Genomic DNA, 19,866 nt, shown 5'->3' on the forward strand with positions numbered 1-19,866 from the left:
CTGCTTCCAGAGCCGCAGTTGAGGGCAGGGGCAGAGAAACACTTTTTAAAAAGTGTAGTCTCCTAGCCCAGCATTTAAAAACAATGTAGAACTATTCTGGAATATTCCAATATTCAGCCGCTGTGCTGAAAGGCTCTAAGGATGTAAAATATACCAAGCAAAGAGTTGCACTCCACGCTGGGTTTTCCCTAAGTACATTTTCCAGCCCACCATGAAATCAATCATTTTGTTTGTCTTCCCTGCTTTGTGTGGCTCCCTGAGCCCCCCCTGGAACGACTGAAACAGGCTGCACTACCAGGACAAGCCAGACGAGCGTCAGAGCAGGAGGTCACCGGGCGCTCCTTGACAGAGACACGAGGCAGCCCACAAAAAGCCTCATCTAAAGCCCCATCAGGAAGCCTCACAAGCTATAGCTCAATAAATACAGGAAGATTATTGTAACACAGGAAATGTCTGGTGCCACTTCCCACATGAAATACGCTTATGGAGAACTCTACTGTGTAGGCTGGGATATGCCAATCTCACACGTAGTCTTTGAATTGGAGAAAAGCAAATTGGTTTTCTTTAGGTATTTCAGTCTTTTTATTTTAAACCTGTGAATTATCAGCAAAACTCAGAATACTCATCTATTTTGCCTACCTTTTCATCCTAATCCCCAGGTATAGTCCAGCTACTACAATATAGCACTTACATGTGCTCCCATAGCAGCTGATGAGTGAATGAATAAATGAAACAATAGCTAACCAACTAATAGAAAGCTTAAAGCACAACACAGTTAGATAATCCTATGAAAATATTATCACACAGTGTACACTTTGAAGATGCCCCCTGGGTTTTTGACACTGTCACCTAATCATAAGGTCAGTGTAGCATCTCGGATACAACTTGCCTCCCAGAACTAGAACAGGAAGAGAGACTGCTTTGGGCAGACACTCGGCAGTCAGATGCAAAAAATGACAAAATAGAAAACTCTAAAGAGCAGACAACAGCTCAAAAACTATAGCGTGACTAAGATAAATTACTTAATCCCTCCATTTAGTCCTATACTATTGCGTACATACCATGCTATTACAAAAAGTCTCATCACACCATTCTATGTCTTTGAAGGTTTCTGGGTTCTACAAGCAAGTGAGGAACTTATAGCCCACCAAGATTTCCTAGGCAAGTAGGAAGAAACTTCCAGAATGGATTCATTCAACTGATCAGGCACAAGGGGTCTGGATCCAGGGAAGAGGGGTCAAGACAAGTTGGGCTGCATCTGAATAGAACCCTAAGAAGCCTTACCTGTATGGATTCACCACTGAATTCAAGGAGCAGGACAGCAAAAACAGGGTCAGCAAATTCCTTCCATTTCAAGAAATCAAGAGTTAAGTGAAAGAGCAGTGATGGAAATTTGTTAAATTTTTCTCTGAATCTCTTAGTTATGTAAAAAGTATACCTCATAATATATGATCAAAGGTGTTCTAGAAATTGGAATTCTCTTTAAGCTCAAAAAATATGAATGGTTCTCTTTAACATCAATGCCATTAATATGATTGGAAGGGGATCATCACTCCTCCAGAAGAGAACTTTAAAAAAAAAAAAAAAAAAAAAAGGCACAGAAAATGCCATGGCTGAGAAAGAATTTCTAAGATCAATCCCATTCAAAATATCTACAAAAACAATCAAATACCTTGGAATAAACTTAACCAAGGATGTCAAAGATCTCTACAATGAGAATTACAAAATCTTTTTTTTTTTTTTTTTGACAGGCAGAGTTAGACAGTGAGAGAGAGAGAGAGAGAGAGACAGAGAGAAAGGTCTTCCTTTTTCCGTTGGTTTACCCCCCAAGTGGCCGCTATGGCTGGCGCATTGCTGCCTGAGCACTGCGCCGATCCGAAGCCAGGAGCTGGGTGCTTCCCCCTGGTCTCCCACGCGGGTACATGGCCCAAGGACCTGGGCCATCCTCCACTGCACTCCCAGGCCACAGCAGAGAGCTGGACTGGAAGAGGAGCAACCGGGACAGAATCCAGCGCCCCAACTGAGACTAGAACCCAGGGTGCCAGTGCCACAGGCAGAGGATTAGCCTAGTGAGCCGCAGCGCCGGCCAAGAGTTACAAAATCTTAAAGAAATAGAAGAGGATACCAAAAATGGAAAAATTTCCAGGCTCCTGAATTGGAAAAATCAATATAATCAAAATGTCCATTCTCCCAAAAGCAATTTATAGATTCAATGTGATACCAATCAAAATACCAAAGACACTCTTCTCAGATTTGGAAAAAATGATGCTGAAATTCATATGGAGGCACAGGAGACCTCGAATAGCTAAAGCAATCTTGTACAACAAAAACAAAGCCAGAGGCATCACAAAACCAGATTTCAAGACATACTGCAGGGCAGTTATAATCAAAACAGCATGGTACTGGTACAGAAATAGATGGATAGACCAATGGAACAGGATAGAAACACTGGAAATCAATCCAAATATCTATAGTCAACTTATATTTGATCAAGGATCAAAAACCAACTCTTGGAGCAAGGACAGTCTATTCAACAAATGGTGCTGGGAAACCTGGATTTCCACATGCAGAAGCATGAAACAAGACCCCTACCTTACACCTTACACAAAAATCCACTCAACATGGATTAAAGAGCTAAATCTATGACCCAACACCATCAAATTATTAGAGAACATTGAAGAAACCCCGCAAGATATAGGCACAGGCAAAGACTTCTTGGGAAAGACCCCAGAGGCATAGGCAGTCAAAGCCAAAATTAACAATTGGGATTACATCAAATTGAGAAGTTTTGTACTGCAAAAGAAATAGACAGGAAAGTGAAGAGGCAACCGACAGAATGGGAAAAAAATATTTGCAAATTATGCAATCGGTAAAGGTTTAATAACCAGAATGTACAAAGAGATCAAGAAACTCCACAACAACAAAACAAACAACTCACTTAAGAGATGGGCCAAGGACCTCAATAGATATTTTTTAAAAAAGAAAATCCAAATGGCCAAGAGACACATGAAAAAGTGTTCAGGATCACTAGCAATCAAGGAAATACAAATCAAAACCACAATGAGGTTTCACCTCACCCCAGTTAAAATGGCTCACATACAGAAATCTACCAATAACGGATGCTGGAAAGGATGTGGGGAAAAAGGGACACCAACCCACTGTTGTTGGGAATGCAAACTGGTAAAGCCACTATGGAAGACAGCAGGGAGATTCCTCAGAAACCTGAATATAGCCCTACCACATGACCCAGTCATCCCACTCCTTGGAATTTACCCAAAGGAAAATAAATTAGCAAATAAAAGAGCTGTCTGCACCTCAATGTGTATTGCAGCTCAATTCACAATAGCTAGCTAAGACATGGAATCAATCTAAATGCCTATCAACAGAAGACTGGATAAAGAAAGTATGGGATATATATTCTATAGAATACTATATAGCAGTAAAAAAAAAAATGAAATCCAGTCATTTGCAACAAAATGGAGGAATCTGGAAAACATCATGCTGAGTGAAATTAGCCAGTCCCAAAGGGACAAACATCATATGTTCTCCCTGATCGGTGACAACTAACTGAGCACTTTGAAGTGAAATGGACACTATGAGAAACAGTGACTTGATCATCCCTTGTCCTGACTGTCGAGGAACAACTTAATACTTTATTCCTTTTAGTATTTTTTTTCTACTTAATATCATTGGTTGAACTCTTTAATTAACACACAATTATTCTTAAGTGTTTAAATTGAACTGAAAAGTGGTCCCTGTTAAATATAAGAGTGGGAATAAGAGAGGGAGGAGATGTACAGTTCGGCACATGCTCACTTGGACTTACTTGAAACATGCCAGGGGATTCCAATTCAATCCCATCAAGGTGGCATGTACCAATGCCATCTTATTAGTCAAAGTAATCAGTTTCAGTTCATAATTGATCATAATGATAGGACTAAGAGTCAAAGGGATCACATAAACAAGAGTGTCTGCTAATACTAACTGATAGAATTAAAAAGGAGAGAACAATCCAACATGGGAAGCAGGATACACAGCAGACTCATAGAATGGCAGATGTCCTAAACAGCACTCTGGCCTCAGAATCAGCCCTTAAGGCATTTGCATCTGGCTAAAAAGCCCATGAGAGTTTCACAGGCATGGAAAGCCAAGACACTGTGGCCAAAAAAATATGATCTAATTGAAAGATCTCTGTGAGTGAGATTCCAGTGGAAAGAATGGGCCATCAAAAAGGAGGTACCTTTCTCTGAAGGAAGGAGAGAACTTCCACTTTGATTAAGGCCTTGTCTAAAGAAGGTCAGAATTTGTGGACTCAAGAGGTTTCCATAGCCTTGGCAGCTCATGACAAGAGCCTCGGGTGATTACTGACGTCATAAATAAGAGTATAAATTGTTAAATCAACAACAGGAGTCACTGTGCCCTTACTCCCCATGTAGGATCTCTGTCTTTAATGGGTTGTGCTATGCGAATTAACAGTAAAACTACTACTCAAACAGTACTCTATACTGTGTATGTCTGTGTGGGTTCAGTCTGTTGAAATCTTTATTTAGTATATACTAAGTTGATCTTCTGTATATAAAGATAATTAAAATTGAATCTTGACGAAGAATGGGATGGGAGAGGGAGTGAGAGATGGGATGGTTGTGGGGTGGGAGGGAGGTTATGGGGAGAAAAATCCACTTTAATCCAAAAGTTGTACTTTGGAAATTTATATTTATTAAATAAAAGTTGAAAAAAAAGATTTCTTTATTTATTTGAAAGGAAGAGTGAAAGAGAGAGTGTGGGGTGGGGGGTGGGGGGAAGAGATCATCCACTGGTTCATTCTCCAAATGGCTGCAACAGCTGTGGCTGGGCCAGGCAGAAACCAGGAGCCAGAGCTCCATCTAGGTCTCCCACATGGTTGCAGGTACCAAAATACTTTGGGTCATCTTCCCCCGCTTTTCCAGATGCATTTGTAGGGAACTTGTTTGGAAGTGGAATATCTGGGACCTGGACCAGTGCCTGTATGGGAAGTGAGTTAACCCAACATACCCCAATGCTGCTGGCCCCATGAAAGAGAATCTTTGCAGCGGGCGTTGTTGGGTGCAGCAGATAAGGCCATGGCATGTGATGCGAGCATCCCATATGGGCACCAGTTCAAGTCCCTGATGCTCCACTTCCAATCCAGATCTCTGCTAATGGGCTGGGAAAAGCAGTGAAAGATGCCCTCCCCAAGAGCCCCTGCCACCCTTGTGGGAGACCTGGACAGAGTTCCTGGCCCAGCCTTGGCAGTGAACCAGTGGATGGAAGATTTCTCTGTCCCTTTCCCTCTGTGATTGTGACTTGGGAAGGGAAGGGAAGGGAAGGGAGGAAGGGAGGAAGGGAGGAAGGGAGGAAGGGAGGAAGGAGAAAGCAAACTAGCTCTTTAGAAACCCACCCAACCTGTCACACAAACAGAGCCTCCTCTGTTAACTTTCAACTCCACTTCTCCCTCATACTTGAACCAGTTTCAACAAATGCCTGGCACTCATCCCTGAAAAATAGTTGATACTTCGAAGAAAAACTCTGACAGCTCGAGGATGTATGTATTTCAACTGATATTTGATTCATGGTAAAGTATCTTAACACCCATCAGTGGAAAAGAAAAAAAAAAAAGTCACTACTGACAAGGTTCAGAACACAGTACCCCAAAATATGGACCCTTGGCATTCAGGAAAAGAGCAAAAGTAGGAAGGTCAGTCTCACCTTCCCATATCTTTCTCTCCTACAACAGGTTCATAAAAATTAGGAAGATTTTCTGATCTACCCATGAGGCAGACAATATGCCTTTCACATAAGAGGTGCCCTCCCTAGATGTGAAGAAAGGAAGCCAGAGCCACAGGGACACCAAGAAGAATCAAACGAGCCTTGGCCAACTTCTCCCTGTTCCTTACCAGGAGCTCACACACACCCACTTCCGCCAACACCCACTTCCTCATCACCCTGCATAAAAATATACCTTCAGTTTTTATTTCCTTATGCAGGCTCCCTTGTTATGTAAAACTTATATGAAGTAAATCTGTATGATTTTTCTCTTACTAATCTCTCTTTATTAGAGGGGCCTCAGTCAGGAACCCAGGATGAAAGAGAAAAAGACAGTTCTCCCCCTCTACGCTGTGTTAGAGCAATCCCTAGGTAGTGTTAACACCATGATACCTAAATTTGTTATCACTCAACAAACAGGCTTTTCTAATCATAGTTAGAGAAAAGGTGGTAGTGTTTGAAGCTTTCTCCATCTACGTTTCATTCTGAGGTCTCCAACAATATGCTTTCCTCGTCATATAAAATTACAAGTCCGTGTTTTTGGTCTTATCTAAAACCTCACTGCAAGTCATTTTCAGGAAGAAAACAAGCAATTGTATTTTCCATTTGCATACCCCACCTGCAGTCCCACAGCTAAGCTTCTGCACTGGGACATTGGAAAATGGTGGCTTGGGTGGGGACCATGTCTGTCATCTTCCAAAGGTGATTGGGTGCTGTTCCCCTGTGCAATTCATGTGCCATTGCTTTTCCAGATCAACTCCCTGTGCAGTCTCACCAGCACTTCAGTGTCTCTGGACTTCTTCTATTCTCATCTGAATAAATTATGGCTGATGGGAAGATTAAAAAAAAAAAAAAAAACACTTCCTTGCACCACATTTGAGTGTTACGTATATATCAGGTTCTTTTCTCATGCGATTTCCAAATTAGCACTCAGACCTAACAGATGGCCTCCGACTCAGGTTAGCCTGACTTTGGAGTTTGCAACTTTACAATGGTGCAAAGGCAACACGCATTCAGTAGAAACTGCACCTCAGATTTTGAATTTGGATCTCTGCCCAGGCGTGGGATATGGGGTCCGCTCGCTGGTGATGTTGTGTGCTCAGCAACAGAAGCTGCCGGTTAGGCTCGCGACCACAAGGGGAAGCAGGGCTGCTATGGCATGCTGCCGCAGGACTGTGAGGTTCCCCAGGTCAGGTGTATTAAGTGCGTTTTCAACATAACGATATTTTCACCTTATAACGAGTTTATCAGGATGTTTCCCCATTGTTAAGTGTAGAAGCATCTTAAATCAAACAATGCTTACCCAAAAAGATCTACAGGACCTAACCAGACTGATGAAGGCGAAATCCTAATCACCACTTCCACCCAATCCCTAAAAGATACAATCCAGGGGCCAACATCGTGGTGTAGCAGGTGAAGCCGCCACCTGCAATGCCGGCATCCCATATGGGTCCTGGTTCGAGTATCAGCTGCTCTACTTTTTTCTGATTTTGTTTTAAGGTATAGAAAGGTACCGTTTTATTACAGAGAGGCTCACAAAAATGAAAACGGCATCTCAAAAAGGAAGCTACAGTTCTAAGCTCCACCTGCAGAATTGTGGAAAGACCGAGAGCAGGCAACAGGAGTTTCTTGGCTCACCTGGGGCCAGAGAGAAGGTACGATGAGTACAGAACCAACCTAACACTGGCTAACGTCACCACAGGATCCTGAAAAGGACAGGAAGTCCCTGAGGACCCAGCTCTCCCACCCTCCTAGAATGCTCAATAGGGGGCACCTTTCCATACCCACTGGGCAGACACCAGCGCTGTGGCACAGCGGGTTATCACCCTGGCCTGAAACACCAGCATCCCATGTGGGTGCCAGTTCGAGACCCGGCTGCTCCACTTTCGATCCAGCTCTCTGCTGTGGTCTGGGAAGGCAGTAGAAGATGGCCCAACTCCTTGGGCCCCTGCAACCGCGTGTGGGACCTAGAGAAGGCTCCTGGCTCCTGGTTTCAGATTGGTGCGGCTCTGGCCATTGTGGCCAACTGGGGATTGAATCAATGGATGGAAGACCTCTCTCTCTCTCTGCCTCTCCTCTCTGAGTAACTCTTTCAAATAAATAAATAAATCTTAAAAAAATAAAATAAAAAAGAATTGGGGAGGCATGGCTGGCAAAGCAGCTGCTATAGGAGTACCGAGCTCAGCTACCCTGGCCTCAGGGCCCTGGTTCTTGTCTTGCCCTCGGGGATATCTACATTTAAAACATTTTATATAAATACACAGAGATAGAAAATATAAAATCTGAGGACCTGAGTGGGGGAAGGCAGGAAAGCTGGCCAGGTCTGCTCAGGCCAACTTGACCTCCTTTTTGAGCCCTTTGGCTTCAGGCTTCCCTTCCTTGGTTTCCTCCTCTTCTGTGACTTCTTTTTTCTCCTGGGGATCTTTCTCTTTTGCATCTTCTGTTCTGACTCTCTTGGCTTTCTTGAGGTTGGAAGGATTCTTGCGCCCACCGTCTCCCCCCTCCTCAGAACAGGAAAACACCTCCTCGTAGGTCATCCGTTTGCCAGACGATCAGATGGAGCCGCACTTGTCAGGGCTGTCCTCATCTTACTCGCCGCTCTCCCCTGGGACAGCATCCTCAGGAATACCCTCCTGTGTTTGGACCCCAGGCGCCCAGGGTGGCATGCCCAGGCTCCCAGACAGCCACTGTTGGATCTTGTCCAGGTGCCCGTCAGTCATGTTGATAGGACTGATATAAAATTAAAACCTGGTCCAAACAATTGGAAGTAGTCCGGGTTTGGAAATTCATTCGGGATCTCTGTCTAGGGCCACAGCCATCTTGTCTGTCCTGCACCAGGGGACATTATGAAGGGTGGAACCACCTCTCCCCAGCATCGGCATGGGTTCAGGTTGAAGCTGGTGACAAATTCCACACACATGGCACGCCTTTTGATTGTCAGACTGAAGCAACCCAGCAGATCCCCAGGCCGGACACCTGAGCCACACTGTAAGACCACTGTGCTAAGCTGCAACACCTCCACTACGCTGGACGTGATCAGCTTGAGAAATGGCTTCACAGGACTCGTTGTGAATCCAGTCTCAGAGCAGGTGGTTCACAGCATAATCCTCGCCTTTGCCAGCCCTGACACCCCGTAGGCCTGGTTCCTGAGAGGTGCTCTCTGTAGTTATGGAAGGACACAGTCATGACCTGGTCTGTGGTATAGAAGCCCCCTCTCCCCTGCCACACCACTGCTGTGGTGAACAGCAACATCAGTATACAGCACCCTCTGGTGATACTTCAGTAGTTCCAGGATGGCTAAGATGCCATCACTGACCTAACAGAAGCCAGGTGCCTTGGATTTCTTTTCTGCATGGTACAATCCCCCAGTGCAATTCACAGCCATGTCCGTCTAGTGCTCACTAAGCTTCACGGCACCTGCGATACAGCCCCCAGTGGACAACTGATAGAACCCAAACGGGCCATCAAATGCTGGACAGTCCTCACCCACGCTGAAGTGTTGCATCTGTGGGCTCAGACACGTTATCTAGACAAATGGAGCTCGAGAATGTACTAGAGTCATGCCTGCACTCCTTGGCCATCTCCTCAGCACTGGCTTCGGGAGCGGGATGTCCATTTTCTGGTAGAGACCGTAGTTGAGCAGCAAATTGCGTCCTGCTGATTCGGTGAGGCCTCATTGGATGGCCTTGTCCATGGTAGTAATTGCCAACATCACTGTCGTCATAGCAACAGACTTTCCTCCCGCTACCCTGAGGCTCTGCCATCTTGCTCTGCTCCTGTCCCTCCTGTCAGTGTGTCTGTCCATCTTTCTCCTCAGTGGCTCCACATCCGATTCAGCTCCCTGCTAATGCACCTGGGGAAGCAGCAGAAGGTGGCCTAAGTACTTGGGCCCCTGCACCCACATGGGAGACCTGGATGAAACTCCTGGCTTTGGCCTGGCTTAGCTTCAGTCGCTGTGGCCATGTGCGGAGTGAACCAGCAGAAGAAAGATCTGTGTGTGTGTGTGTGTGTGCGCGCGTGCGCGCCTCCCCCTCTCTGTAACTCTGTAAATCTTTGTTTAGATATAATCCAAAGGATCCACAAAACCTGCATTAAACAGGTCTTCCTGACGCAGGAGACTGGGCCAATGCCTCTGTGAAAGATCACCACATATTTTCATAGTTTACAAGGATAAAGCAATTACAGCTCCAGTCGTTCATGAATAAAGCCTCTTTAACATTTTAATGAGAACATTAACTCAGCTTCACTTGGTGTGGCCTCCCTAGAAAGTCTGTTAGCCTTACAGAAAGTTTCTCTAAAAGCCAGTAATGAAATGCCAGGTCTTTCTGTGTCTCAGAGGCGGGTAAGGGGGCCGCAAACCCTGGCTGATTTCTCTCCTGAACTAGCCTATATTTTTGGAGAAGGGTGCCGTCTGGTACACGAGAGAAGGCATCTGAAGAAACACCCTCCTCTCTGCGGTATTTGTGTGCCTGTGTGTGTTCACTCATTTTATATCTGCCTTGTCGCCTAATTTGCTTTTTATGCTATACACAGCTTTGAGTACAATGTGTGACTCCATCAATGTTAAATCACACTTTTCTGCTATTTTCCCTTAATCATCTCCTCCTGCCTCTGTTCTGTCTTGCAATGTGGCTGATGCCCACTGAGGCTACCAGACTGCCATTCGCATGGAGACGCGTTCAATTCCGCAGACAACCAGCAGAGCTTCCAAAGGCAAAGGTGAACAAGAAATAATCCCCAGACTCCATGACTCGACACGGAGTCCCGTCTCTCCTTGCAAAGTCTGGAGCACAGTGAATGAGAGTTTGTCATCTTGAAAGCCAAGTAAGAGGGTAAAGGAACGTGAGAGAACATTAACAGTCAAGCCTGGCATGCAGTCTATGTTTTAAACATTCACTGAACACCTACTGGATCGCAGAAATTGTGCTAGGTACTGGAGAGGCAGCCAGTAATGAGGCAGACAAGACCCCTACCACCCCACCACCACCACCACCACCATTCTCACTGAGCTTCATATCTAGTGGGAGACACAGGTAGTGAACAAAAAGCAAATGCCAGAGGGCACCGAGTGTCAGGAAGAAAGTACAACGGGCAATGGGATACGGAAGGCCAGTTAAATAGGGTGGAAATTTAAAGCCAAGCACAGCAGAAAGCTGCAGCAAAATCCTGGAGGTCATAAAAGACACAGAAATGCCGTGAATTCCTATCACTAAGTGAAAGCAGCGCATGTGAGAAGCCTGTCCACTGTACGAGTCCAGCTACATGGCAGAACTGCGGCGATGGGATAAGAAGACGAGCGATCGGCAGGGGATGAGGGGGAGACACAGAGGATGTTTAGGGCAAACTACTCTGCAGGATTCCACCAGGGTGGCTACGTGTTCTGATGCATTTGTCTAAAGCTCTAGAACACCCAGGCTCTGGGGGATGATGCCGTACTCACGCAGGGTTGCTGATTCTAACAAGGGCACCTCCCTGCTAGGGGATGCCAACAGTAGTGGGAACCACACCCATCGGGGAAGAAAGGGGGTCTGGGGAACTCCCTGTATTTTCCACGAACATTTGCTGTGAATTGAAGCAGCTCTAAAAACTAACGTCCACTTTGTAATGTTTAAGGGAGGAAAGTGTGGCACGTTGCAGAACTACTGTTGTGTGGCTATGGCACAGGGAACAAGGCAGGCAGCGCGCTGGCAGTGGGGAGAGCCAGGCAGGTCATGGTTAGAAGTTCAGATTTCATTCTAAAAGTACCACAAGAAACCATCTGATAGCTTTAAGCCCAGCTCATAACTTCTGAAAGGTCGCTTTGGCTGCGGTGCGGAACACGGCCTCCGGAGATGCAGTCCAGAGGCTGCCGATGGTGGTGCCGTCTAAGGCGGCAGTGGAAGACCAGAGGTGGACAGATTTGAAGGACATGTTCAAAGGAGAGCTCACAGGGTTCATGCTGCAGAGACTGGATGTGAGCGATAAGGAAAAAGAGTGGGGTAGTGTGTTCAGCTGCTGCCTGCAACACCAGCATCCCATGTCGGGGCACTAGTTCTAGTTCTGGCTAATCCACTTCTGATCCAGTTCCCTGATAATGCGCTTGGAATAGTAGTGGAAGATGGCTCAAGTACTTGGACCCCTATCACCCAAATGAGAGACCTGGATGGAGTTCCAGGCTCCGGGCTTCGGCCTGGCCCCGCCCCAACCGTCACGTCCATTTAGGGAATGAACCGATAAATGGAAGATCTCTTTCTCTCCCTCTTTCCCTCTCTCCCTGTCATTCTGCCTTTCAAATAAATAAAATAAATCTTTTTAAAAAATGATTCCTGAATAGGAAAAGATATCACTAAGAAGGAAAAGACCCTTCTGGGGGACTGAATGAAGACCACAGAAGATGCTGTGTGACATCTTGATCCACCAAAGCAATGGGAGTGTTCAAGTCCACCAAAAGAACTCAAGGTCAGCTTACTTGATCTCTGCCTCAATTAAAATGGCAAATGCAAGTGTTCATGTCTGTGTATATGTGTCTTTGTGTGAATACATACAAGAGTGCTTCAAAAAGTTCCTGAAAAACTGGAATTAAAAGATAAGCTTACTTTGGAGCAAAAAATTAAAAAATTGAAACCTGCGCATTTGCGAGGCCCTCAAAAAGTTCATGGAGGAGCAGGTGTTTAGCTAGAAGGCATTAAGATGCCCATGTCCCACACCAGAGTGCCTGGATTTGATTCTTGCCTCTAGCTTACAATGCCAGCCACCTATCAATGCAGCCACCAATGTGGGGGACCCAGATTGAGTTTCTGTCTCTTGGCTCTTGCAACACAATGAAACATGAAGCAAGAGTATTCTCTCTCTTTCTCTTTCCCTCTCATTCTCTCTCATCAACCCTCCCTTTTTTTTCCCTTTCTTCCTTTAATTAAAAAAAAGTTCATGACAAATGCATATTATGAAAAACCTATCGATGGATGTTTTAAAAGATTCAAGTCATAGCTGCTCTACTTCTAAGCCAGCTCCGTACTAATGGCCTGGGAGAAGTAGTGGAAGACAGCCCAACTGCTTGGGCCCCTGTGACCCACATGGGAGTCCTGGAGGAAGCTCCTGGCTCCTTGCTTCAGCCTGGTCCAGTCTTGGCCATTGTGGCTATATGGAGAGTAAACCAGCAGATGGAAGATATCTATCTCCTTCTCTCTCTGTAACTATTTCAAATAAATAAATTTTTTTTAAAATAATAATTAAAATGAAAATTTTAAAATTTTGCACCAAAATAAACTTATTGGTTAATTCTTCTCCACGAACTTTTAAAAATACCCTCATCTATACATATATGCCCATATATATATATATGTATATGCAAATATACCTAGTTTTTTAAAGATTGATTTATTGGTGCCAGTGTTATGGCTTAGCAAGTAAAGCCACTGCCTGCAGTGCCAGCATTCCATACAGACACCAATTCAAGTCCCAGCTGCTCCACTTCTGATCCAGTTCCCTACTAATGTGCCTGGGAAAGGAGTGGAGGATGCCCCAAGTGCTTGGGTCTCTGCACCCACATGAGAGACTTGGTTGAATCTCCTGGCTCCTGGCTTCAGCCTGGACCAGCTTCAGCCATTGTGGCCATTTGGAAAGTGAATCAGAGCCGGTACTGCAGCTCACTAGGATAATCCTCCGCTTTGCGGCGCGGCACACCGGGTTCTAGTCCCGGGCTGGGCACTGGATTCTGTCCCGGTTGCCCCTCTTCCAGGCCAGCTTTCTGCTGTGGCCAGGGAGTGCAGTGGAGGATGGCCCAAGTGCTTGGGCCCTGCACCCCATGGGAGACCAGGAGAAGCACCTGGCTCCTGCCTTTGGATCAGCGCGGTGCGCCGGTCGCAGCGTGCTGGCCACAGCAGCCATTGGAGGGTGAACCAATGGGCAAAAGGAAGACCTTTCTCTCTCTCTCTCTCACTGTCCACTCTGCCTGTCAAAAAATAAAAATAAAAATAAAAGAAAGTGAATCAGCACATGGAAGACATCCCTTCTGTCTCTCCCTCTCTATATATAAAACTCTGCCTCTCAGCTGAGCCAATCTGAAGCCAGGAGCCAGCAGCTTCCTCTGGGTCTTCCATGTGGGTACAGGAACCCAAGCACTTGGGCCATCCTCTATTGCTTTCGCAGGCCATAGCAAAGAGCTGACCCCAGTATATCTATTTTTTAACACGTTGTTTCTATAATGCAAAGCAAATTCAATCCATTTAAACAATCTCCTGAGGAATAGAGAAATGGGACTGTTGTTATTCTTACTACATCCTCATTAACTTGCAAGGAAGCTGAAGGCAAACAGAGTGAAGCCACCCAGCAAGTTAGGAGCAGAGCTGAAATTAGGAGCAGATTTCCTTGCAGGTGACCCCACACCTCTGAGGATCACCCCAATGGGCAGGGCATCCTGCACACACTGTTCTCAACATGATGAAAATGCACATGCGCGAATGAGCTCTTGTCACTTTCCTTAGCTCTTCTCAGCACAGATGCTAGTTAAATAATCCATAAAAAGTGGCCAACAAAACTAAAAAAAAAAAATCAACAATACCAAAGCAACTCTTACAGAAAGCAAATCAAATATTAAGGTGCAATGTGACCCAAACTTTTATTTATTTATTTATTTTTTTATTTGAAAGGCAGAGTTAGAGAGAGAAAAGAAGGTGGAGGAGGGGCTTCCATCCACTGATTCCCTCCCAACATGGCCACAATGCTATGCCTGGGCCAGGCCAAAGCCAGGAGCCTCTTCTGGTCTCCCTGGAGGTCGCAGGGCCCAAGCACTTTAGCCATCCTCTGCTGCTCTCCCAGGCACCTTAGTATGGAGCTGGATCAGAAACGGATCAGCTAGGACTCAAACAGACACCCATGTGGGATGCCAGCACTGCAGGTGGTGGCTTAACCCTCTACACCACAGCAAGGGCTCCTTGTCCCAAATTTTAAAGCAGACATTGTCTTCGTGCACACCCAGGCCTCTGCTGCACCAGGTATTCACAAATAGTCCAAAGCCCCACCAACGGAGGGTCCTCGGAAATGGGAGAGTCAGGTTCCAAGATTCACTACAACGCTGCCTTCTCATCCAGCCTCATCTGGAACTCCTCACCTGCTCTCTAGGTATCTCAAAGCACAAGAATGGACCAGATGTTAGGAAAACACCAGAACCAACGAGTTCACAAGTCTTGGGGCTGGCATTGTGGCACAGTGGGTTAAGCCCCTGCCTGAGATACAGGCAACCCAGACGGGCACCAGTTTGAGTCCTGGCTGCTCCACTTTCAATCCAGCTTGTTGCTAATGGCACAGGAAAAGCTGCAGAAGATGCCCCAAGTACTTGGTCCCCTGCCACCCACACAGGAGACCCAGATGAAGCTCCTGGCCCAGCCCCGGCTGTTGTCATGCTTGGAGTGAACCAGTGGATGGAAGATCTCTCTTTCTCTCTCTCCTCCTCCTCCTCCCTCCCTCCCCCCCTCCCTCCCTCCCTCTCTGTAACTCTGAGTTTCAAATAAAGAAATCTTCAGAAAGTTCAAGGTCTGGTTTTGACAGCATGACTTTGGATGAAATTACCATCAGACAGTTAAAGAAGCCAGGGCGCAGTCTTCAGCCTGTGGACTCTCCCCAGGCTCCTCACACAGCCTCGGGCTTTCATCCGGCAGCCGCCACCTGGGCCACTGTGAGGACGCCCACCTCACAACATTCTGAAGTCTGAGAATGAAACAGGGAGGGGGCGGCCGCCTCGGTGTCTGATCCCGTGAGTCACATGTGCTTTGTTCCTACTAAATGTGGGCCGTTTGTTTCCTGTTGCCTTCCGGACTTCCCGCTGCTGCTCCTCTCTAACAGCGTTCTTCCCAAGGGCCCCTGCCTTGCAAGTACAACCCCACAAGTGGGCACCAGGTAATGACACATCAGCATCACCACTTGCTGCGCCCCCCCCACCCCCCCCCACCCCGGGAACCGGACTGAGCTTCCAGAAGGGGGGGGGGGGGCAGGAAAGGAGTTTGAGGTCACTGCGGCCTGACCTCCCATCTAGAGGCTAGAAAACCACTTTTCAGGGCTGAAAGCATGATGAACACGTATGTTAAGTGACACAGAGTCACGCTCATCCACTTATGGCTGGCCAAGGCTGTCAGCGCATGCCAAAGCGGAACTGGCTCTTGCCCTGTTGTTAGACAGGAAGGTCACCCTGTGGAACCGCCCACTGGGTCTCCAGAATCCTCTGTCCAGGCCTTACCTCCCTGTCCCATAAGAGCTTTTTACTGTTTGAACACTCAGTTTTCCAAACTCTGTCTTCTCACACCGTTACAATGTTCTTTCTCTTTTGGTCCCATGAGGATGACTGATTTTCACAAAGACAGAGGGCAAGAGAGAAGGAAAACTGGGACCGATTAAAGGGGACTGGATCCAGGAAGCGCTCCTAGGAAGAGCCCCAGCCAGGGATCAGGGCTGCCTGAGTGGGTAGCCCGGGAGAGCAGACAAGCACACAGCAGAGCAGCCAAAGGGAAGCAGTGGATCCGACACCCAGGAAGGTTCCAGATGGGCGCCGTTGGCATCACTACCTTAGAGGGAACTCCAGAGGCTGGAAGCAGCAGGTTATGGAATGCAGTGGTACCAAATGCTGGAAATAATGAGAACCTGACTAGTCAAAACCAAGGCTAACGCTGACACTCTTCCCTTTGTACTCAAAACAGCCTCTCTCTCTCTGGAGCTCTATTTCTCTTCCTCACAGCTGGAGCCCAGTGTCAAATGCCCTATTATCCTCACTTGACACCTGATACCATAAGGTGCCAATTATCACAGTGATGATCCTATAAAGATCTTTACACAATTGCACACTATAATTCTCTTTGCAGAGTTTCGTTCCCATCTATGGCATCTTTTGTCACAACAATGTGACATAAGCACTATCAAATAAATAAATCCAAGCTCAAGGAGATTTAGAATCTTACACAATGCTGCATAAGGGAGACAATCTGCGTTTTAAACCTGATCCTCTAATGTGAGATCCCATGCTTTCCAGAATACACTATTAGTCTACTTCTTAGTCTCTATGTGCTCTAAATTTTACTGATCCAGACTCTTCTAATTCAGAATGGGTGAGGCAATAAAACAGGATCATTTGATACCCCATTTACTTGCAAATCTGGGAAGTGCTATGACAACTGTTGTGCACACAATATATACATATATATGTAGAGGAGGCTGGATGGGGAAGCTACCTTCCTGCAAGTAGAGAGAAAGAGAAAGCCTGCCTCCGCTTAGTCATCAGGGCCCACATCACCAACTTCGCACCAGTATACGGTTTTCTAAATACAGACTTGCTGACTACCAATGGTCTCATTTTGATTTTATGGCTAATCAATGTTTCTGAAAGTTCAAAAAGACTATTTCCCCAAATGTAATAAGTGTGATTTTAAAGTAATGATACTGAGTCTGTAGACTAAAAATAATAATTCTTCAAAAACCCATAATCATATGGTTTTGTCAAGTGCCTTTATTATGTACAGGTTTAGTATCCCTTTTCTAAAATGTTTGGAAAAGATGTGTTCTGCATTTCAGATTTTTTCCCAGAATTTGGAATATTTGTATGTATTGAGAGAGACCTTGAGGTGGAGTTCCAAGTCTAACCACAAAATTCAAAAGTTCAACGTCACTTACTCCAGGCACAATGGACCAGTCTTGGCTTTGAGGAAGCCCTAGATACAGACTCAAGCCTGGCTGTTTGCCAGCTATGGCTCTTTCGGCAAATTAATTACCTTGCCTCTTGATTCCAAGTTTCCTTATCAGCGAAACAGGGATCACACCGAGTATCACAGTTTTGGTGTGAAGTTCAAATGAATTCACTCACTTGGCACACAGTCAAGGTTGCAGAAGTTAATGTAGCTTATTTATTTCTCCCTTCTAGCCCACATTTAGCATGACCCCTGACCTAATGTCACCTTAATAATGGTGTTCAATATACAAGACGTGTTATAAAGGTAATGGCTAAACATCAAGTTCATTTACAATGATGCCCAATTCTTCTTCCACTAACATCAAACTTACCTACCCATGGACTTGCAATAGATTGTTAGCACAGCAAGCATCCAGCAAATTTTGATGATTTTTGAACAAATTCCCATGGAATTGAAGTTTATTCTTTTAGGCCCCAATACTCATTATATTTGAAAGCTTTCAAAAAACATACTACACACTTAATTACTATGCTAAAACCATAGGTTGAAAGAATTGTAAACTTTTCTTTGCTCATGGTTATCAACGTGAATTTTGACTTAGTAGATCTGCCCATATTAGATGTTTCTAGACTTTACACTGTGATCTTTCTTGTCATTTCCTCCTCTGGTCATCAGTAACCTCATCTCCAGGAAGGGGAATGAACAAGACCAAGTCCTAGCCGGCGCCGTGGCTCAACAGGCTAATCCTCCGCCTTGCGGCGCCAGCACACCGGGTTCTAGTCCCGGTCGGGGCACCGATCCTGTCCCGGTTGCCCCTCTTCCAGGCCAGCTCTCTGCTGTGGCCCGGGAGTGCAGTGGAGGATGGCCCAAGTGCTTGGGCTCTGCGCCCCATGGGAGACCAGGATAAGCACCTGGCTCCTGCCATCGGAACAGCGCGGTGCGCCGGCCGCAGCGCGCTACCGCAGCGGCCATTAGAGGGTGAACCAACGGCAAAGGAGGACCTTTCTCTCTGTCTCTCTCTCTCTCTCACTGTCCACTCTGCCTGTCAAAAATAAAAAATAAAAATAAATAAATAAAAAATAAAAATAAAAAGACCAAGTCCCTGTCAGCTTCAAAGAGTTCACCAGGAACAATTCTCAGATATTTCTCCACAGCTGCCTCATGATAGGTGCTTCAAGAAGGGCCCCTTGTCAAAGGAGGACTACTCTTTCCCTAACGTCTCTTCTCATATTTTCTTATTCACATGAAAGGCAGAGAGACCAAGATGGAAGGAGAAACACACCCAGAGAGCAAGACCTTCCATCTACTGGCTCACTCCCCAAATGTGCAACAACTTGGCCTAGCCCAGGCTGAAGCCAGGTGCCCAGAACTCCATGTGGGTCTCCCACATGAGGGGCAGGAATCATACTCGGGCCATCATCTGCTGCTTCCCAGGCAGGGTCTGCATGAGCTGGAAGCTGGAGTCAGACCTGGAGCTGGTCATGGAATCCAGCTGTTCTGACACGGGATGCAGGCACCTTCGCCAGGAGGACAACTCACTGGGGACAACTCAAATCAGTGATGGAAGATCTCTCTCTCTCTCTCCTTCTCTCTGTATCGCCCTGACTTTCAAATAAACAAATATTGAAAACAAACAAAAGGAAATGCGAGCCAGGGAGAAGGGGTGGGCAGGAGCAAGGAGAAGCATTTTGGAGTCGCCCAGACCATCAGGAAGGCAGGAGTGGACGTGAAGATGGAGAAGCGAATACCTGTTCTGCCTCTGCTTTCTCCCCCAGAAAGTCCCTCTCCAGGCACAGAGCTACCACACGTACCTTGCCCGAGCCATTTCTGTGCTTCTTTCTCCATTGTTTACACTTTGGTTTTAAGGACTACGTGGTGTAGAAAGGGTCTTAGAAGTCACCACATCCAAGTCTCTTACTATATACATGAGAAAAACTAAGGGGCAGCTCTAACTGCACAAACAAAATGCGGACTGGACACCCAAAGTCTGTGCCGACCTCTTTTGGATAATACAGCGAGTGTACTCACCCAGATGCACCCTGCTGCCCTCAACCCTTTTGCCCAATAAATTCTTCTCTAGGGAACAATGTCTTAAGAACTATATTTAAAGGTATTAGCAAGAATCTTAGTATTTTTAGTTTAATAAATGGGTTTTTATTATTAATTTCAATGCCCGAAAGGGCTGAAATTAGGTTTTTCTATGCTTGGACAGGTCCTGCCTAACCAATAATAACAAGATAACCAGAAAGCAATTAAATAGATACTGCCATTTGGGCCATAACTCATCACTCACACACACACACAGACACACACCCACACAGACACACACAAAATCAAGAGGCACTTTAATAGAAACAAAGTTTGAGTTCACTTTTGTTACTCTACTAACCTGGGTTTTACAGAAGAGAATATCAAATTTTAAACCATAAGGTTT

The 19,866-nt window shown here is 45.9% G+C and overlaps 1 protein-coding gene and 1 pseudogene across 2 annotated transcripts in view; both read right to left on the reverse strand.

The window, feature by feature from the left end:
* Positions 1 to 19,866, reverse strand: part of ENOX1 (ecto-NOX disulfide-thiol exchanger 1) — a 599,613-nt gene that overhangs the window by 468,923 nt on the left and 110,824 nt on the right. The window lies entirely within an intron of this gene.
* LOC133762329 (histone deacetylase 1-like) lies at positions 8,109 to 9,545 on the reverse strand (annotated as a pseudogene).

The sequence above is a fragment of the Lepus europaeus genome, chromosome 6 (assembly GCF_033115175.1).
Source record: "Lepus europaeus isolate LE1 chromosome 6, mLepTim1.pri, whole genome shotgun sequence".
In the NCBI taxonomy this organism is placed as follows: domain Eukaryota; kingdom Metazoa; phylum Chordata; class Mammalia; order Lagomorpha; family Leporidae; genus Lepus; species Lepus europaeus.